At 49.0% G+C, this 20240-nt stretch overlaps 1 protein-coding gene across 7 annotated transcripts in view; it reads left to right on the forward strand.

Annotated features, from left to right (window-relative positions):
* The window catches only part of tpd52 (tumor protein D52), a 324801-nt gene that overhangs the window by 53179 nt on the left and 251382 nt on the right, over positions 1 to 20240 (forward strand). The gene's annotated exons all lie outside the window — the stretch shown is intronic.

Consider the following 20240-nt stretch of genomic DNA (forward strand, 5'->3'; position numbering starts at 1 on the left):
CTTTCTGCACTGAAAATGGATAGAAAGTTCTTTTGGCAAGTCTGGCATTTCTTTAGTGTCCATTCTTTTCTTGCCTGCATAGGTCTTTAATGGGCACAGATTCTGTTTCCTACTCGATTTATTCATAAGAAACTTTTGTTTTGATATCCTTTCCAGCTGTTTTTATACACCTTTTTGCAACTCATTCCTTTCTTTATCCTGTTTTTCCAGTTAATAACCCGCAGATCTATGGATCACTACTTTTTGCATGTGTCTGCTTTTCTTTGAGTTTACTGCTTGTCTTATGCCTCGTTTGTACAGGTCAAATGTTAGTTAAGTCCCGAGTGGTTTTTGATCTGAGCACAATATATCTCCTCCTCCTTGCTGTTCCTGTCAGTTCGCCTTAAGTAGCGTAATGACATCCACGTGATTAGATTCCAAATTCTAATATTTGATGTAAAGAGCTTGGCTCAAAATTCCTTCTGAGATAGATTTCAAAAAGCATCAAGAAAATAAGCACATTTTCTTGAAGGTATGAAATCATTGTCTTCCATTTCTAGTAGCTTAATTCCAGGTTCTGAATTCAAACGTTTTGGGTCATGTGAAGTGTCAAGTTTAATTTACATGGACATTTGAATAAGTAAAATATTGCAACATATTACATTTCCTTGGATCACAGGCTGAGGCTGCACTTATTTGAATGTGTCTTTTTTGACGACAGCATCTACAGCTTTACAAGATTGATTTTTAATTCAGTTTGCACATGTCATGGTCAATGCTTTGTGAAACCTTGTTATAGTGTATCTCTCCTTATATTTCCAATGGATGCCTCCTTGTCAGTTCCACCTGAATCTGACCAGTTTAGCTCACTTGGCTAGATAGCTGGTTCGTGATGCAGAGCGAGGCCAGCAGCGGGGGTTCAATTCCCTTACTGGCTGAAGTTATTCATGAAGGCACCGCCTTCTCAACCTTGCCCCTGGTGTGGTGGTCCTCAGGTTAAATAACCAACCCTCCGCTCTCCCCTCAAAGGGTCATCTAGGACTATGGTAACTTTACCCTACCAGTCTGACTGAGGGCTCAACTATTTTATCTGCGTGCAATTGCATTGAAAGGTTAATCCTTTTGTATGAAGGGCGATGTGTTGGCATAGTGGTTAGCACTGCTGCCTCACAGCGCCAGGGGCCCGTGTTCAATTCCAGCCTTGGGTGACTGTTCTCCCCGTGTCCGTGGGCTTCCTCCGGGAGCTCCAGTTTCCTCCCACAGTCCAGATATGCAGATGTGGTGGATTGGCCATGATCAATGTGCAGGGATAGGGCAGGGGAGTGAGCCAATGTGGAATACATTTCTGGAGGGTAAGTGCAGACTTGATGGCTGAATGACCTCCTTCTGCACTGTAGGGATTCTGTGGATTAATTGCATATTGCTCTTGGCTGTGTATTTTTCAACAACTATTTTTGTCAAATACCATGGGTATCTTCAGACCAACTTATTCTTTCTATTCCCAACACCACCAATGAAATGTTAGACATTTTAATCAAATTCCTTCCTCTGTATCATTTGTAAATGTGTTCTTGCTCATCAAATATGTCCTATGATGTTTAATATCCTATGATAGCATAAAATTGCAAGGAGATATTGACAGACTAGATGAATGGGCAAATTTGTGGCAGATGGAATTCAATGTAAGCAAGGATGAGGTTAATCCACTATGGATGAAAAAGGATACAGCAGAGTACTTTCTAAATGGAACGGTGCAATGGATGTCCAAAGAGACTTGTGGGTTCAGGTACATAGATCCTAAAAATGCCACGAACATGTGCAGAAAATAATCAAAAAGGCTAATGGAATGCCAGCATTTATATCATGAGGATTGGAGTATAGACACCAAAGTTGTGCTGCAGGTATACAAATCCCTGGTTCAACCATACCTGGAATACTGTGAGCAATTCTGGGCACTAGACCTTAGGAAGGATATTTTGCCCTTGGAGGAAGTGCAACGTAGGTTTACTAAAATGATACCTGGACTACAGGAGTTAAGTTACTCGGAGAGATTACACAAATTAGGCCTGTTTTTGCTAGAATTTAGAAGGTTAAGGGGTGATCTGATTGAAGTATTTAAGATATTAACAGAGAAAGACAGGGTTGATAAAGATAAACTACTTCCACTGGTTGGAGATTCTCAAACTCGTCTAAAAATTAGGGCTAGACCGTTCAGGAGAGATGTTAGGAAGCACTCCTTCAGTCCAAGAGTGGTAGAGGTTAGGAACTCTCCCTCCCACAAACAGCAGTTGAAGCTAGAACAGTTGTTAAATTCAAATCAAAGATAGATAGACTTTTGTTAAGCAACGATATTAAGGGATATGGCCAAAGGCAGGTATATGGATGTGGGCCACAGATCAGCTGTGATCTCATTAAATGGCGCGGGACAGGCTCGAGGGACTGAATGGCCTGCTCCTGTTCCTATGACAAGTGGGAAACCTACTCCCAGGCCTCTGCCATTTGGGTTCAGCAAATTTATTCTCCTAGCCAGGATTTGTAGTTCAAACCTACAACCCCGACTTCCATTTGTTGGCAATGGGTGTGCAGACCAAGATGAATTCCTGGATTTGTTCCATCAAATGGGAAATCGAAAACTATGTTGCGTAGTTTACAGTATTTGACTACAGAACTTAATTTTAAAAGTTCTTTCGTGGAATGTGGCCGTTTGCCAGCTAGACCAGCATTTGTTGCTCATCCCGAATTGTCCTTGAGAAGGTGGTCGTGTGAGTTTAGAGTATATTTAAAAAACAGGGGCGGCACGGCTGATGCGTGTCCAAGTCTGGTATTGCGGCCAACAATCGGCATACACATTCCCCAACACCACTAACTTACCTTCCAGCTTCCCAGTGACTATAACATACCTACCCCTGATCTGCCACAACCCTTCCCGTCAGAAACTGGACCCATTTGTTGATTAAGATTACCCCGCAGGTGGATCTCCTGCAGAAGCACCACATCGGTCCTTAAATTCTTCAAATGAGAGAGAACTTGCAATCATTTCACTGGGCCCCCCAAACCCCTAATGTTCCACGTTACTAATCTGAGTGGGGATCTCTCTGCCCTCTTTCCCCCTCCAGTCAGCCATTTCCACAGCGAGGGATTGTCCCCTCCTTCCACGTTCCTAGAACCGGGGCCCAGCCAAGACGGCTGCCAGCCCCATCCATAAGATGAGACAAAGAAAAAACACCTTGTCACCGTCAGCAATCTCTCCTCCCCCATCTTCCTAACCCAGAAATCTACTAGCTACCTCCCATGAAACAATTCTGTCTCTTTACCATCCCCCTCGCCCCACCACTTATGGGAACATCAAAACCTGTCCAAAGAGGTCCTAATAACGGCAAGTAAGTATACCATATGTCTTCTGTAATCTAAAGCTATCCTCCTCACTATTTACCGCCCCACCAATTTTCGTATCATCTGCGCACATACTGATCAGTCCTCCTACATTCATGTCTAAATGGGAGTGGGCATGGTGGCACAGTAGTTTGCACTGCTGCCTTGTAGCTCCAGGGACCCCGGTTCAATTCCAGCCTTGGGTGCCTGTGTGGAGTCTGCAAGTTCTCCCCATGTCTGTGTGTGTTTTCTCCAGGTGCTCCAATTTCTTCCCACAGTCCAAAGATCTGTAGGTTAGGTTGATTGGCCATGGTAAATTGCTCCTTAGTGTCCCGAGATGTGCAGGTTAGGTGGGGTTGTCGGGATGAGATGGGGGAGTAGGCCGGGCCGGGGTGCTCTTTCAGAGGGTAGGTGCAGACTCGATGAGTTGAATGGCGGCCTCCTGCACTGGAGGAATTCTATGATTCTTCTATGAAATCCTTTATATAAACCTCAAACAGCAGGGCCCCAAAACTGATCCCTGCAGCACCCCACTGGGCCCAGGCTTCCAGTCAGAAAAGCCCCATGACCATCACCCTCTGCTTCCACCATTCAGCCAATTCTAGTATTGGACATTTGAAGATGACTGAATGAGCCTGCCTAATGCCCTTTCCCGGTTCTCAGTTTACCCCTCATCCTGTTATCTGGCGTGGTGTGAGAAACTAGTTGACGGTGACACATTGGACCTCTTGGTTTTCAGCCCTACCCTCACATTAGGCATTTACTTCTGAGCTCCTACTTCCAGACACCCGAATCTGCAACATGCCTGTCCACAGGGTCCCAGGAGGAGGAAAGAATAACAGCGCAGCACTAAAGACGAAGCTCCATTGCTTGATTTAACACACTCGGCCACCAGTTCAAATACTTACATTGTACATTGGCTCGTATAGTGTTGGGTTCAACACGTGGTGGGTTATCTGAGCATGAATAGCCTGCAGTTAGGCCAGGAGTAAAAGGATATCAAAGTTGCAGATGAGTTCAGAGGAACATTCTGTAAATGGAAGTTGTAGTATATACAGGAAAGAAACATATAGGGCGGGATTCTCTGATCCTGAGGCTAAGTGTTGACGCCGTCGTAAACACTGTCAAGTTTCTCGACGGCGTCAACATGGCCTCAGGAGAAGCGATTCTGACCCTTACAGGGGGCTAGCATGGCACTGAAGCGACCCACACCGCTCCAGCTGCCGATCCCGGCATCAGCTGGGCGGCGCGAGTCTGCGCATGCGCAGTGGGACCGGCGCCAATGCACGCATGTGCAGTGGGACCGGTGGCAATGCGCGTATGCGCAGTGGGACCGGCGCGATTGTGGCTCCCTTCTCCGTGCCGGCCCCGACGCAACATGGCGTAGGGCTACAGGGGCTAGCGCGGAACAAAAAAGGCCTCCAGCCCGAGAGGCTGGCCCAATCACGGGCCAAGTCACAGCAGAAGCCCCCCCCCCCAAACCAGGCTGCTCCCAGATCCATTCACGGCGAGGTCCTGCCGGGTAAGACCAGGTGTAAACGGCGCCGGCGGGACTCTGGTTTTTTTGTACGGCCACTTGACCCATCCCGCGCCGAGAATCGCCAGGGGCCGAGTATAGCGTTAATTGCGCCGATTCTCTGCTCTCCGGAGAATTGGCGGACTGGCGTCGGGGCGGTGTCGCGCGATTCGCGCCCGTCCCGGCAATTCTCCGGCCGGCCTGGGTGGACAGAATCCCGCCCAGAATGTTTGGTTTAAGCTGATTTAAGAGTGAATCCAGAAACTCTTGGCTAAAGGGATGTATTATTAATCCAGAAGATCAAAGGTACAAAGTTGTGATTTTAACAGTAAAAATTGGTTGAGGGGTAACAATGGTCAAGGATCTGGAGAAAAGCACAGATAATGGACTTAACCTGATGGGTGATATCATGGTTAACAAATGGCAAAGTAAATTAGTTACTAATGGCTGTTTTCTGCAACTTAGACAAAGATTTTTTGCTGGGTTGTGAATTGTCAATTTTGTCCACTTGTTGAACAGATGTTGAATGATAGATGTTGAATGACAACTCTTTAAAACCATTCGTGATGAACACTCTATTTGTACCTGGAACCTGACACTTTGCAGGAAAATAATTGAAAGCTTAATTTGTGTAGATAATTAAGAGGCCTGGAGACTAAACTAGCTTTCATGTGATGAAAATAAATTCATATGACTGGTTTTCTCAAATTGTTTATGAAAAGCCATTTGTATTCATAAATTAAATTTTTTATCTTTAATTTTAATCTAAGCATAAAAGTACTATTTGTTCCTGCGCTTAGTTTGCCATTCCTGAAGCAGATTTGTCATGCTTGCTTGCATTATATCTCTGCCAACTGTTGTATATATCTGTAGCTTTAATCACATGCTATTGTAATTCAATTTTTTTGATTGATGAAACTTGGTTGTTGCTTGCAGAGACTTATGTTACATCAGAGTTAGTATTTGTTCAAGCAGCTTCAAGAACTAATTTGCTTTTGTGCATTTAAAACAAATAAAACCAGAAAACCCTAACAAATGCAATTCTTATACATTTGTATTAACTTCTGCAATGCATTTTAAAACTAACTTGTAAGACTAAGTTCTTGACATTTTTGTCATTTGTATCATAAGTTTCTTTTAATGTTTCATATGCTAATTTGAAATCCAGTTTAATATCTTTGTAGATTATGGTTGTAGTGCTCAGTTTAGCTTGTGTGCATATCGTTTTCAAAAGCTGTGATTCCAAATGTTTTATTACTTCAAATTTTGCCTTTTCAACTCTGATTGTAATCCTTCTGCAAACAAAAAATATTGTTGTTGTAAATTCTGGTTCAAGGAACCATTTAATCGCATCCTTTTTATAACTTTAGAAGAAAATAGAATTAAATGTATTCACATGAAATTATACTGTAATACTTTATAACAAAGTTTTGTGTTCACATTTCAGATTTATTTCCTGTTTATCTTCATAGGACAGCTGACTTTTTAAAACGACAAAGCTGTACGAACAAATTTAAGGTTATATTTCAAGTTTTTTTCGATTTGAGATTTTCCACTACCCACTACATCTATTTGACCAATTCATCCTTTGTATCATTATAGCCATCTCTGGTGTACCTTCAGGGCTCAAGTCTTTGTATCTTTAATTTTAAATGTTGCCCCTTGGTGACAATGCCAATTTAAATTATTTTTCATAGCATGTACAGTGCAGAAGGAGGCCATTCGGCCCATCGAGTTTGCACCGGCTCTTGGAAAGAGCAACCTACCCAAGGTCAACACCTCCACCCTATTCCCCATAACCCAGTAACCCCACCCAACACTAAGGGCAATTTTGAACACTAAGGACAATTTATCATGGCCAATCCACCTAACCTGCACATCTTTGGACTGTGGGAGGAAACCGGAGCACCTGGAGGAAACCCACGCACACACTGGGAGGATGTGCAGACTCCGCACAGACAGTGACCCAAGCCGGAATCAAACCTGGGACCCTGGAGCTGTGAAGCAATTGTGCTATCCACAAGGCTACCGTGCTGCCCTTACTTTTCATAACTTAAGTCTCTTATGCCTGGAACCATTGTTTTAAGTCTTTTCTACACCCTTGCATTGCATCTTTACTAAAATGCGAAGCCCAGAGTTGGACACCCTACCCTAGTTGAGGCCGGACCATTGTTTTATATAGGTTTGTCGTAACTTCCTGGTTTTGTACTTGCTGCATCAATTTTTAAAGCCCATGTCCCATATGTTTTACCCTGGTCCCTTCTGTTCCCGTACCTCCTTTATAATTTACCCTTATATTTTATATTCCCCCTCCTCATTCTTCTGACCAAAATGAATCGCTTCATACCTTGGTGCATTAAATTTTAGCTGCCACATGCCTCCCCATTCCATCAACCTGTATATATCCACTTGAAGTCTATCACTATCCTCTTCCCAGTTCACAATGGTTGACTTCTGCTTCTATTTCTTGTGTTTCAAGTTTTGTGCCATCTGCAGATTGTGAAATTATGGCCCCTGGGCTGGTTTAGCACAATACTAAAGAGCTGGCTTTTAAAGCAGACCACGGCAGGCCAGCAGCATGGTTCAATTCCTGTACCAGCCTGCCCCTAACAGGCGCTGGAATGTGGCGACTAGGGGCTTTTCACAGTAACTTCATTTGAAGCCTACTTGTGACAAGCGATTTTCATTTCATTTCATTTGCACTCAAGTCTTGGTCAATAATAAATCTCGGACTTCCGGTGTGGCGGCATTTCAACAGTTGGATGCACTCCAGGTTGCTCTCCTGTGCAAGTCCAGGTACTTGCTGCCCTTTTTACGAGGAATTTGTGGGTTCTGACCCGACGGAGCAAAAGACAATGATTCGGGTCATGTCGAGGTCGGCATCGAAGAGAGGCAGTGGGGGGAAATTACAAGTGCTGACTGAGCCCAAGCAAGGAGTCATCAAAGATGGCGGGGAAGCGTCCGCACCCATCAACCTCGGGGATGGCAGGGATGATGGCAAGAGTTGGAGAAGTTTGATGGGCGGGTGATTCCTGAGGCACAGCCAGGAGTTGAGGGCATCATTTAAAGTTATAGTGGAGGAGGCTCTGGGTCCGGTCAAGGAGTGGTTTGGGAAGACGGCTAAGGTGGTAGGCGAGCAGACTGAGAAGTTGAAAGATGTGGAGAGGGTCTTATGTCAGCACAAGGACTGATTTGCATCGTGAGAGAGATGCTCTGCCACAGACGCTGGTGCAGGCGTTGATTTCCCTGCTTCTGAAGTAGGGAACAGACCCTGCAGACTGAGGGTCGTATCGTCCGATCGCCTCTCCCTCCCTCCCTCCCCAAAGGCCCGGTGCACCCTGTTCATCTCTGGCACAGCAAACACCTCAGCACCTCCTTGATGCAGCCAGGGGAGGCACCTTGGCCTGACGGGTTCCCGGTGGAATTTTATAAAAAAATGTGTTGACCAGGTGGCCCCTTTATTGTTAGGTATGTTCAGGGACTCTAGAGAGAGCTGCTCTGCCACAGACACTGGTGCAGGCGTCGATTTCCTGAGGGTCGTATCGTCCGATCTTTCTGTTAAATGAAGATGCAAAATTTCTAGCTAAGGCGTTGGTGGTAAGACTAGAGCCATGTCTCCCGGAGTGGTGGGGAAAGACCAAATGGGGTTTGTAAAGGGCAGGAGGTTGACAGCAAATGTGAGGCAGCTGTTGAATGTGGTACTTACCCCGGGGGAGGGTGGGGTTCCGGAGATCATAATTTCGCTTGATGTGGAGAAAGCATTTGACTGGTAGAGTGGTGCTATCGGTTCACAATACTGGAGAAATTTAGGTTTGGAATGGGCTTCGTAGCGTGGGTGCAGTTGTTGTATGCAGCCCCATTTGCTAGTGTTCACATTAACCAAGTGACTTCTGAGCCCTTTTGTCTATACAAGGGCATCAGCCAGGGATGTCTGATTTCCTCTTTCCTGTTTGCGTGAGTAATAGAGCAACTAGCCATGTCACTGTGGACTTCAAAAGCTTGAGAAGGAATAGTTAGAGGAGGGGTGGATCATAGGGTCTCACTATATGCCGATGATTTGTTATATGTTAGGATCTGAAGATGTCAGTAGGAAGCATTATGGGGATTTTGCAGTGCTTTAGAGCCTTCTCTGGCTATAAGCTAAATATAGGTAAGAGCGAATGCTTGGTGTTTGGGTGGAGGGGGGGTCTTGGTGGATTCCTGTTCCAGCTAGCAGGAAGTCATTTTCGATATTTGGGGGTCCAGATAGCAAGGGTGATACGCCATCAATGAACACACAACGAGTGGTGAACGTAACAAGGCTTTAATACACTAAACCGAAAGCCTCCTGGCCTCTGATCCCGAACTGAATCAGAGGCGGAGACCAGCCACCTTTATACATGAACCTGAGGGGAGGAGCCACAGGCGGAGCCAACAGGGACAAACCCAGGCATGTAATAATATATAAAGTAGTTTACCACAAAGGGTCTGGGGAAACTCTGGAGATTGACTACACAAGGGAAGCTTAAAGCAGACCTGCGAGGTTGGGATGGTCTCCCACTGCCCCTGGCGGATAGTGCAATCGATTTAAGATTCCTATCTTGCCGAGATTTTTATTTTTATTTCAGTGCGTCCTGGTGTTGCTGCCTGAAACGTTCTTCAGAAAGATCGACTGACTTGTGACTGGGTTTATTTGGGTGGGTAAGGGCCCGAGGATCAGGAGGGCAATGCTCCAGAGGGAGAGACAAGTAGGGGGCTTGGCCTTGCCAAACTTTCAGGATTGCTGTCGGGCAGCCAATGCTGAAAAAGTGCGAGAATGGTGCAGAGATTAAATGAAAATGAAAATCCCTTATTGTCACGAGTAGGCTTCAATGAAGTTACTGTGAAAAGCCCCTAGTCGCCACATTCCGGCGCCTGTTCGGGGAGGCTGGTACGGGAATTGAACCATGCTGCTGGCCTGCCTTGGTCTGCTTTAAAAGCCAGCGATTTAGCCCAGTGAGCTAATCCAGCCCCAGATTCGGAGGAGCTATGGTTCCCGGTGGAAGTGGAGTCTGGGGGGAAACCTGGGGGTGTTGATAACAGCTCCACTCCTGGTGTTGCCGAAGATACATTCGACTAATCCGGTTGTAGTAGCCATGTTAAAAATTTGGAGGGAGTTAAGCCACTATTTCAATTTGAAGGCTGCCTCGAGGCTAGCTCCCATCTGTGCAAATCAGTTATTCGAGTTTGGTAGGTCAGATTGAAGTTTAGGGAGTGGAAGGAAAAGCAGTCGGAGAAGGTGGAAGACTTGTTTTTGGATTGTAGGTTCGCTAGCCTGGGGATACTGAAGGAGAAACATGGGCTTACAGATGCTGATGGGTTCAGGTATCTCCAGGTGCATAGCTGGGTAAAAAGGCATTTTCAGACTTTCCGGTGAAGCCTTCGACCTTGCTCGATTGGATTTTATCCTGCTCTGGATTGGAGGTGGCCAGTACGTCGGCATATACCAGCGCATAGTGGGGGGAGGAGATGTGCTCAGTTGAGGGTGTGAATGCAAAATTGGCAGAGGAACTGGGGCTGGTCTTGGAAGAGAAGGTTTGGAGCGAGGCACTGAGGAGGGTGAACGCAACCTCGTCTTGTGCGAGGCTGAGTCTCATCCAGCTAAAGGTAGTGCTTCAAGCACACCTCACAAAGGCTAGAATGAGTTGGATTTTCGACGGGGTGGAGAATAGATATGATCAGTGTTCGAGGGGGCCGGCGAACCTCACCCACATGTTCCGGTAGTGCTCAAAGCTGGTGACCTTCTGGAGGTCCTTTTTCTTTTTTTTCCTGATGCTTTGTTGGCAAACTTAGGCATTAGGTTGGACCCTTGCCCACTGGTGGCAATTTTGGAGGTTTCTGATGTGCCGGAGCTCTGACCAGGTGGGGGACAGATGGATTGTCTTTTGCCTTGCTTGTGGCAAGGAGGCGGATCCTCTTGGGCTGGAGGTCGACTACACTGCCAAGTGCCTTGGCGTGGCTGGGTGACATGATGGAGTTCGATTTCCCGCTGGGTCACTGTCTGTGCGGAGTCTGCACGTTCTCCCCGTGTCTGCGTGGGTTTCCTCCGGGTGCTCTGGTTTCCTCCCACAGTCCAAAGAGTGCAGGTTAGGTGACGTGCAGGTTAGGTGGATTGGCCATGATAAATTGCCCTTCGTGACCAAAAAAGGTTAGGAGGGGTTATTGGGCTACGGGGATAGGGTGAAAGTGAGGGCTTGAGTGGGTCAGTGCAGACTTGATGGGCCGAATGGCCTCCTTCTGCACTGTATGTTCTATATCTATTCTATAAGGGCCTAATTTACCTCGAGGATTGGGGGAAGGGTTTTACTGTAGATGGCGGCCGTTTATAATGTATTTTAAACATTCGATCACCTTTGACTGAGGAGGGCTGGTGGGATTGTGTGTGTGAAAGTCGGTTTGGGTGGTTTGTATATATTGCAATATGTTGTATTATGTCTTTGTTCTTTTTTCTTGGGAGGTTGGTACGGGGTTGTGTTCTTTTTTGAGGCAAGGGTCATGGTAAAGCGTGTAGATTGATATGGTAACTGGAGGGGGAAGAGGAGCGTGGTAAGGATGCTGGGATTTTGACAAGGGAGTAGTGAGGGTGGGCAAAGGGGATGGCATTGTTGACATTTTGTGGTCTTGTTTTGGGAACCTTCTTCACGGAGAGGTGAGGGCGGGGGAGGGGTGGGAGTGGTCAGTGGGAGAAGCCTTTGGGCAGGAATTACTGGACTGTAATGCTGATGAATGGAAGTGATGTGAGGGAGAGGGCCGCGAGAGGTGGCCGACGGGAGGAGGGGAGAGGAGAGCGTGGTTGGTGAAGGGAGGATGACGCAAAGAGGCGAGGTTGGAGAAGAAACATGGTTAAAGATGGAGAAAGGGAACGTCTTGGACGGGCCAGGTATAGATTATCATAGATTATCGTAGAATTTACAGTGCAGACTTCCGGTTGCGGCGATGCACTGCTAAGCCGTACGTTTCAGCAGCTCCCGTTCTAACGGACTTTTGGGCTCTTTTCGGGAGCCCCAACGGAAATTTTTTCAGACCAAACCCAGTGTGGGGTGACAAAGGAAGGTGTCCCCCCGGGTGTGTATGGAAAGGGCCAGTGGCAGTGGCCAGATTGCAAAGGCTCCTTTGGAGCAGCGGCAGAGAAGAGAAGAAAGAAGCAAGATGGCGGCGGATGGAGCCCAGACGACATGGGGCCCGGACCAGCAGGAATTCCTCCGACGGTGTGTGGAGGAACTAAAGAAGGAGATGCTGGCGCCGATGTTATTGGCAATCGATGGGCTGAAGGAAACACAAAGGTCCAGGCAATAGAGCTCCGTGAATTGAAGGCAAAGGCAGCCGAAAATGAGGATGAGATACAGGGCCTGGTGGTAAAAACGGAGACGCATGAGGCGCTACGTAAGAGATGTATCGAAAGGCTGGAAGCCCTGGAGAACAGCTCGAGGAGGAAGAACCTATGGATTCTAGGTCTCCCCGAAGGAACAGAGGGGGCTGACGTTGGGGCTTATGTGAGCACGATGCTCCATATGCTAATGGGAGCTGAGGCCCCATCGGGCCCCCTGGAGGTGGAAGGAGCTCACCAGGTCCTTGTGAGAAGACCAAAGACTGGAGAAATACCAAGGGCGATAGTGGTGAGATTTCACCGCTTCACCGACAGAGAGGCTGTTTTGAGCTGGGCCAAGAAGGTATGGAGTAGCAGGTGGGAGAATGCGGTGTTACAAGTGTATCAGGACTGGAGCACGGAGGTGGCGAGAAGGAGGGCGAGCTTCAATCGGGCCAAGGCGGTGCTTCACAGGAAGAAAATAAAATTTGGGATGCTGCAGCCGGCGCAATTGTGGGTCGCTCATCAGGGCAAGCACTACTACTTCGAAACGGTGGATGAGGCATGGACCTTCATCCAAGAAGAGCAACTGGACTTGAACTGAGAGACTGATGTTGGAGGGGGAAACAACGAGGTTGTGGTACAGAAATGTAAATTGGGGAATGGGAGGTTTATAATATCGTAACGATAGATGGGGAATCTCTCTCCTCTTGATGGGGGGGAACTGAGAAATGTGGGCGCCGGTGGAAAAAGGGACTGAGAGGGGGGATGGGGAATGAGGGAGCTGCGCCATAGGGGGCGGGGCCGATAGGAAAGCGCGGGGTTTTCCCCGCGCTATGGAGATGATGGCAGGAAGACAGGTGCAGGAAGGAAGAGAGCTCCAACGCAGGGGGGTCAAAGAGCGAACGGGGGAAGCCGGGGTCAGTTAGAGTTAGCTGACTTTCGGAAGCATCATGAGGGGGAGTAACCATGCTAGATGGGGATCTAGCGGGGGGGGGGGGGAATTAACTGGGTTGCTGCTGGAGTGCAAGGGGGAGCTGGCAAGAGAAGAGGTGGTCGGGACGGGAAGGCGCCGCCTGGGGGATGGGTGGGTGCGTGGGACCCGGACGGGGCTGGCCCAGAATAGGGGGTGGCTAGTCGGCCGGGGGGGGGGGGTGGGGGGGGTGGGGGGCGGCCAACAATCCGGCTGATCACGTGGAATGTGAGAGGCCTGAATGGGCCGATTAAAAGGGCCCGGGTGTTCACGCACTTAAAAAGACTGAAGGCGGACGTAGTCCTGCTTCAGGAGACTCATCTGAAGGTGGCGGATCAGGTTAGGTTAAGGAAAGGATAGGTGGGACAGGTGTTCCACTCAGGGTTGGAGGCGAAAATAGGGGGGTGGCGATACTGGTGGGGAAACGGGTGTCGTTCGAGGCTAAGAATATAGTGGTGGATAACGGGGGTAGATATGTGATGGCGAGTGGTAGATTGCAGGGAAAGGAGGTCGTGCTGGTAAATGTATATGCCCCGAACTGGGATGACGCGGGATTTATGAAGCGGATGCTGGGACGTATCCCGGACCTGGAGGTGGGAAGCCTGGTAATGGGGGGGACTTCAATACTGTGCTGGATCCAGGGCTAGACCGGTCTAGATCCAGGACCAGAAGAAGGCCTGCAGCGGCCAAAGTGCTTAGGGGGTTTATGGAACAAATGGGGGGAGTGGATCTGTGGAGATTTGCTAGGCCGTTGGCCAAAGAGTTCTCCTTTTTCTCCCATGTCCACAAGGTATATTCCCGAATAGATTTCTTTGTTCTGAGTAGGGCACTGATCTCGAAGGTGGCAGGAACGGAGTACTCGGCCATAGCCGTTTCAGACCATGCTCCGCACTGGGTGGATCTGGAATTGGGAGAGGAGAGGGAGCAGCGCCCACTCTGGCGACTGGATGCGGGACTATTGGCAGATGAGGGGGTCTGTGGAAGGGTGCGGGGATGTATTGAGAGATACCTGGAGGTCAATGACGATTGGCGAGGTCCAGGTGGGGGTAGTATGGGAAGCGCTGAAGGCGGTGGTTAGGGGAGAGTTGATCTCCATTAGAGCTCACAAGGAGAAACAAGAGGGCAAAGAAAGGGAGAGATTAGTGGGGGAGACTTTGAGGGTGGATACAAGATATGCGGAGGCCCCGGACGAAGTACTATATAGAGAGAGGCGAAAACTTCAGACGGAGTTTGACCTGCTGACCACTGGAAAGGCGGAGGCACAGTGGAGGAAGGCACAGGGAATGAGATATGAGTACGGGGAGAAGGCAAGCCGGCTGCTGGCCCACCAACTTCGCAAGAGGATAGCGGCGAGAGAGATTGGGGGAGTTGGGGATGAAACGGGAACTACGGAGCAGAGAGCAGGGAAGGTAAATGAGGTGTTTAAGACCTTCTATGAGAGGCTATATAAGTCCCAACCCCCGGAGGGAAAAGTGGGAATGCTACATTTTCTGGACCAACTAAGGTTCCCGAGGGTGGAGGAGCAGGAGGTGGCAGGTCTGGGGGCACCAATTGAGGTGGACGAGGTGACTAAAGGACTGGGGAACATGCAAGCAGGGAAGGCCCTGTCAACGAATGTCAACGTTCGACGGCTGCTGGGGGTGATAATGATGCCCCCAGCGGAGGGGGAGGCAGAGATAGTGATGCAATGGATGCGGAGAACGCATTTGATAGGGTAGAGTGGGAGTATTTATGGGAGGTGTTGAGGAGGTTTGGGTTTGGGGAGGGGTTTGTCAGATGGGTCAGACTCCTATATGGGGCCCCAGTGGCAAGTGTAGTCACAAACCGGCAAAGATCGGTGTATTTTCGGCTACACGGGAACAAGGCAGGGGTGCCCCCTGTCCCCATTACTGTTCGCGTTGGCAATTGAACCACTGGCCATAGCGTTGAGAGACTCTTAAGAAATGGAGGGGGGTGGTTAGAGGGGGAGAGGAGCATCGAGTGTCACTCTACGCAAATGACTTACTGCTATATGTTGCGGACCCTGTAGAGGGGATGACAGAGGTTATGCAGATATTGAGGGAGTTTGGAGATTTTTCGGAATACAGGCTAAATATGGGGAAGAGCGAGCTTTTTGTAATACACCCCGGGGACCAGGGAAGAGGAATAGACGCCCTGCCATTAAGGAGAGTGGAAAGGAGCTTCCGTTATTTGGGGATCTAGGTAGCTAGGAGCTGGGGAACGCTACACAGACTTAATCTGACGCGGCTGGTGGAGCAGATGGAGGAGGATTTCAAGAGGTGGGATATGCTGCCGCTCTCATTGGCGGGCAGAGCGCAGGCGGTAAAAATGATGGTTCTCCCGAGGTTTCTTTCCGTGTTTCAATGTCTCCCCATTCTGATCACAAAGGCCTTTTTCAAAAAAATAGACAGGAGCATTATGAGCTTTGTGTGGGCAGGGAAGACCCTGAGGGTAAGGAGGGGGTTCCTGCAGTGTTGCAGGGACAGAGGGGGACTGGCGTTGCCGAGCCTGGACGACTACTACTGGGCCGCCAATGTGGCGATGGTTTGTAAGTGGATGAGGGAGGGAGAGGGAGCAGTGTGGAAGAGGCTGGAGATGGCGTCCTGTAAAGGAACAAGCCTAAAGGCGCTGGTGACGGCGCCGCTGCCACTCTCCCCGAAAAGGTATACCACAAACCCAGTGGTGGTGGCAACCTTAAGGATCTGGGGGCAGTGGAGGCGACACGGGGGGGGTGACGGGTGCCTCGGTGTGGTCTCCAATCAGGAATAACCACAGGTTTGTCCCAGGAAGGATGGATGGAGGGTTCCAGAGCTGGCAACGAGCAGGAATTAGGAAACTGAGGGATCTGTTTATAGGCGGGACGTTTGCGAGCCTGGGAGCGCTGGAGGAAAAGTATGAGTTGCCCCCGGGGAATATCTTTAGATATATGCAAGTGAGGGCGTTTACGAGGCAACAGGTGAGGGAACTTCCGTTGCTCCCGACACAGGGGATTCAGGATAGAGTGATTTCGGGGGTATGGGTCGGGGAGGGCAAAGTGTCCGAAATATATCAGGAGATGAGAGATGGTAGAGGAGCTGAAGGGAAAATGGGAAGAAGAGCTGGGGGAGGAGATTGAGGAGGGGCTGTGGGCTGATGCCCTAAGTAGGGTAAATTTCTCATCCTCGTGTGCCAGGCTTAGCCTGATACAATTTAAGGCTCTATTCAGAGCACATATGACGGGAGCAAGACTGAGCAGGTTCTTCGGAGCGGAGGACAGGTGTGGGAGGTGCTTGGGAAGCCCGGCGAACCACACACACATGTTTTGGTTGTGTCCGGCACTGGATGAGTACTGGAGGGGAGTGGCAAAGGTGATCTCAAAGGTGGTGAAGGTCCGGGTCAAGCCAGGCTGGAGGTTAGCTATATTTGGGGTAGCGGAAGAGCCGGGAGTGCAGGAGGCGAAAGAGGCCGATATTCTGGCCTTTGCGTCCCTGATAGCCCGGCGAAGGATCCTACTTATGTGGAAGGAAGCGAAACCCCCCGGCGTGGAGGCCTGGATAAATGATATGGCAGGGTTCATAAAATTGGAACGAATGAAATTTGCGCTGAGAGGATCGGCTCAGGGGTTCTCCAGGCGGTGGCAACCGTTCCTTGACTATCTCGCGGAGCGTTAAGGGAAAATAGCTCGACAGCAGCAGCAGCCCAGGGGAGAGGGGGTGGGGGGGGGGGGGGTGGGGGGGAGCACTATTTTTTGTTACTTATATTATTTAAATAATGTTATTTATCAGTTACTGTTCTATTTTTATGTTGATTTGTAAAATGGGAAAATTCTGTTTGAAAACTTTAATAAAATATATTTAAAAAAAAAAGAAAAGAATTTACAGTGCAGAAGGAGGCCATTCGGCCCATCAGTCTGCACCGGCTCTTGGAAAGAGCATCCTACCCAAGGTCAACACCTCCACCCTATCCCCATAACCCAGTAACCCCACCCAACACTAAGGGCAATTTATCATGGCCAATCCACCTAACCTGTGCATCTTTGGTGTGAAATTTAACGGGGGTAGAGCCAAAAGGGGAGGATGGGGGACAGTAGAGGGGAATGGAGGCGCAAGTCCCCAGTAAGGTTGATAACGTGCGAGGGCTCAATGGACCGGTCAAAAGATTTTGGGTCTTTGCGCACCTTAGGAGCTTGAAATTGTAAGTGGTTTTTCTGCAGGTGACGCACTTCCGCGTGAAGGACCAGGTTAGGCTAAGGAAGGGGTGGATGGGTCAGGTTTTCCACTCGGGATTTGATTCAAAGTCGCAGGGTGTGGTAATTTTGATGAGTAAGAAAACGTGATTTGTGAGCGCGAATGAAGTGAGGGACCTGGTTGGGAGATATGTGATTGTGAGTGGGGTGTTAGAAGGGACGCCGGTACTGTTGGTGAATGTGTATGCACCGAATTGGGATGATGTAGATCGAGCCCCAGGTCAATGGGTAGGATACGAATGGCAAAGGACTGGGTGGGTTTATGGAAAAGATGGGTATGGTGGACCTGTGGCGCTCCAAGAATACACCCCAGGGGGAAGGGAGTATTCCTTCTTTTCGCATGTGTACAAGTTATATTCCAGGATTGACTTTTGTGGTGAGCTAAGAGATTTTGGTTGGGGTGGAGGGGGCAGAGTATGCGGGTTAGCAATCTCGGACCATGCGCCCCATTGGTTGGAGATTCGGCTTAGGTCGGGATGGAAGCAGAGGCCAAGGTGAAGGCTCGATTCAGGGTTGTTGGCAGAAAGAGGGTTTTGTGACAAAAGGGCTGTAATTAAAGATAATGTAGAATTGAACCAAAAGGGGAGGTGTCGGTGGACACTTTTTGGGAAGTGCTAAAGGTGGTGGTCCGAGGGGAGATTATCTCGTTCAAGGCACATGCAAATAGGAAAAGGAGGGAGGAATATGAACGGCTAATGAATGAGATAATAGAGGTAGATAGGGAGTACTCGAGGGGTGCCCACCATGGAGGGATTGGCGAGGAGGAAAAAATTAGTGGCAATTTGGTAGGCTGACAATGGGAAGGGTGGTAGGACAGCTTAATAGGGCAAGAGAGGTGCAGTATGAATATGGGGAGAAGGCGAGTTGAATGTTAGCGCATCAGCTACAGAGGCAGGCGGCGTCCAGGGAAGTAGTGAAGATACAGACTGGGCAGGGGATGTGGTGTCGGAGCCGGGCAAGATAAACGAGGCGTTTAGGGATTATTATAAGGAGCTGTACAGGGTGGACCCTGGAGGTGAAGAGGGGGACATGGGACAGTTCTTAGACGAACTGGTGTTTCCACAGTTGGAGGAAGAGAAAAGGCAGGCGTTAACGGAGTCCCTGGGGTTGAGGGAGATATTGGACAGTGTGAGGGGTATGAAGTCAGGGGAGGGGCTGGATGGCAACTCGGCAGAATTTTATGAGGTGTTTGCGATGAACCTGGCATCATGTCTCTTGGGGGTGTTTAATGAGGCATTGGAGAAGGGGGAGCTGCTGGAGACAGTGATACAGGCAACGATTACATTAATACCAAAAAATGGGAAGGACCCGTTGGAATGTTGGTCGTATGGGCCCATATCGCTGTCAAATATAGACGTGAAAGTGTTGGCTAAGTTGGTGGCAAGAAGGATGGAAGGTTGTGTCCCGGGGTGGTCACGGAGGACCAAACAGGCTTTGTAAAAGGCAGGCAGCTTTCTAGTAATATAAGGAAGCTGTTAAGTGTAATTATGACCCTGTCAGGAGCTCAGGTACCAGAGGTCATGGTGTCCATGGATGCGGAGAAGGCATTCGACCGGTTGGAGTGGCGGTACCTGTTTGAGGTCCTGGGAAGGTTTGGGTTTGGGCCAAAGAGTGTGGCCTGTTGTATGTGGCACCGAGGGCGAGTGTGTGGACCATTGACATGGGCTCATGGAACTTTGAACAAGGCAGGGGTGCCCGCTGTCGCTGCTACTGTTTGCCCTGGCTATAGAACCACTGGCAATTGCTCTTAGGGGGCTGGCAGAATGGCAAGGGATTACAAGGGGATGAAGGGAACATTGGATATCGCTCTATGCTAACGACCTACTATTGCAAGTTTTGGACCCGCTGGAGAGCATAGAGAGGATCATGGGCTTGTTGGGGAAGTATTGGGGCATTCTCGGGATATAAGTTAAATGTAGAGAAATGAGAAGTTCTCCCGGTGGGTGAGTTGGGTCGGCAAGCCAATTTAAGGGGGATGCCATTTAAGGTGGCCCGAGACAGGTTTAGATACCTAGGGATTCAGGTAGCAAGAGAATGGGCAATGCTTCACAAATGGAATTTAACAAAACTGATATAGGAGGCTAGGGAGGATCTGAAGAGGTGTGATACACTGCACTTGACTTTGGCAGGGAGGGTCCAAGTGGTGAAGATAAACATTCTGCCGAGGTTCCTGTTCATATTCCAGACACTTCCCGATCTTTATACCGAAGGCCTTCTTTTGGAAACTGGACATAATTATTTCGGACTTTGTATGGGCAGGGAAGGTGCCAAGGGTTAAGAGGATCTTGCTGCAGAGGCAGCAGTGAGCCGAACCTGCTACATTACTATTGGGCAGTGAACGTGGAGAAGGTGAGACGAAGGTGCTAAGGAGAGGGAGTAGAATGGGCTAGGGCAGATACTCTTGAGAGCCTGGTGGTGCAGTACACCATGAAGATCTGGAACCAGCTGAGGAGGCACTTTAGGAAAGTGGGGATATTGGTGTTAACGCCGTTGTGTGAAAACCACCGTTTTGAGCCCGGTGGATAGATGACATGTACAGGAAGTGGAGAGAAGTGCAACAGGGAGGTGAGCGGGTGGTGAAGATTAAGGAGAAATGGGAAGGGGAGATAAACTGGGGATCATGGTGTGAGGCGCTACGAAGGGTAAGTGCGACCTCGTGCATAAGGATGAGCCTGATACAGTTCAAGGTCATACACAGGGTATATATGACGCGGACAAGAACGAGTGGGTTCTTCCAGGGAGTGTTCAGAAGTATGGGCGGGGACCAACAAATCTCACACACATGTTCTGGGGCTGCAAAAAGTTGGAGAAATTCTGGGTGGGAGTGTTCGCGGCACTAGCAAGGATAGTG

The sequence above is a fragment of the Scyliorhinus torazame genome, chromosome 11, assembly GCF_047496885.1.
Source record: "Scyliorhinus torazame isolate Kashiwa2021f chromosome 11, sScyTor2.1, whole genome shotgun sequence".
NCBI classification, from domain to species: domain Eukaryota; kingdom Metazoa; phylum Chordata; class Chondrichthyes; order Carcharhiniformes; family Scyliorhinidae; genus Scyliorhinus; species Scyliorhinus torazame.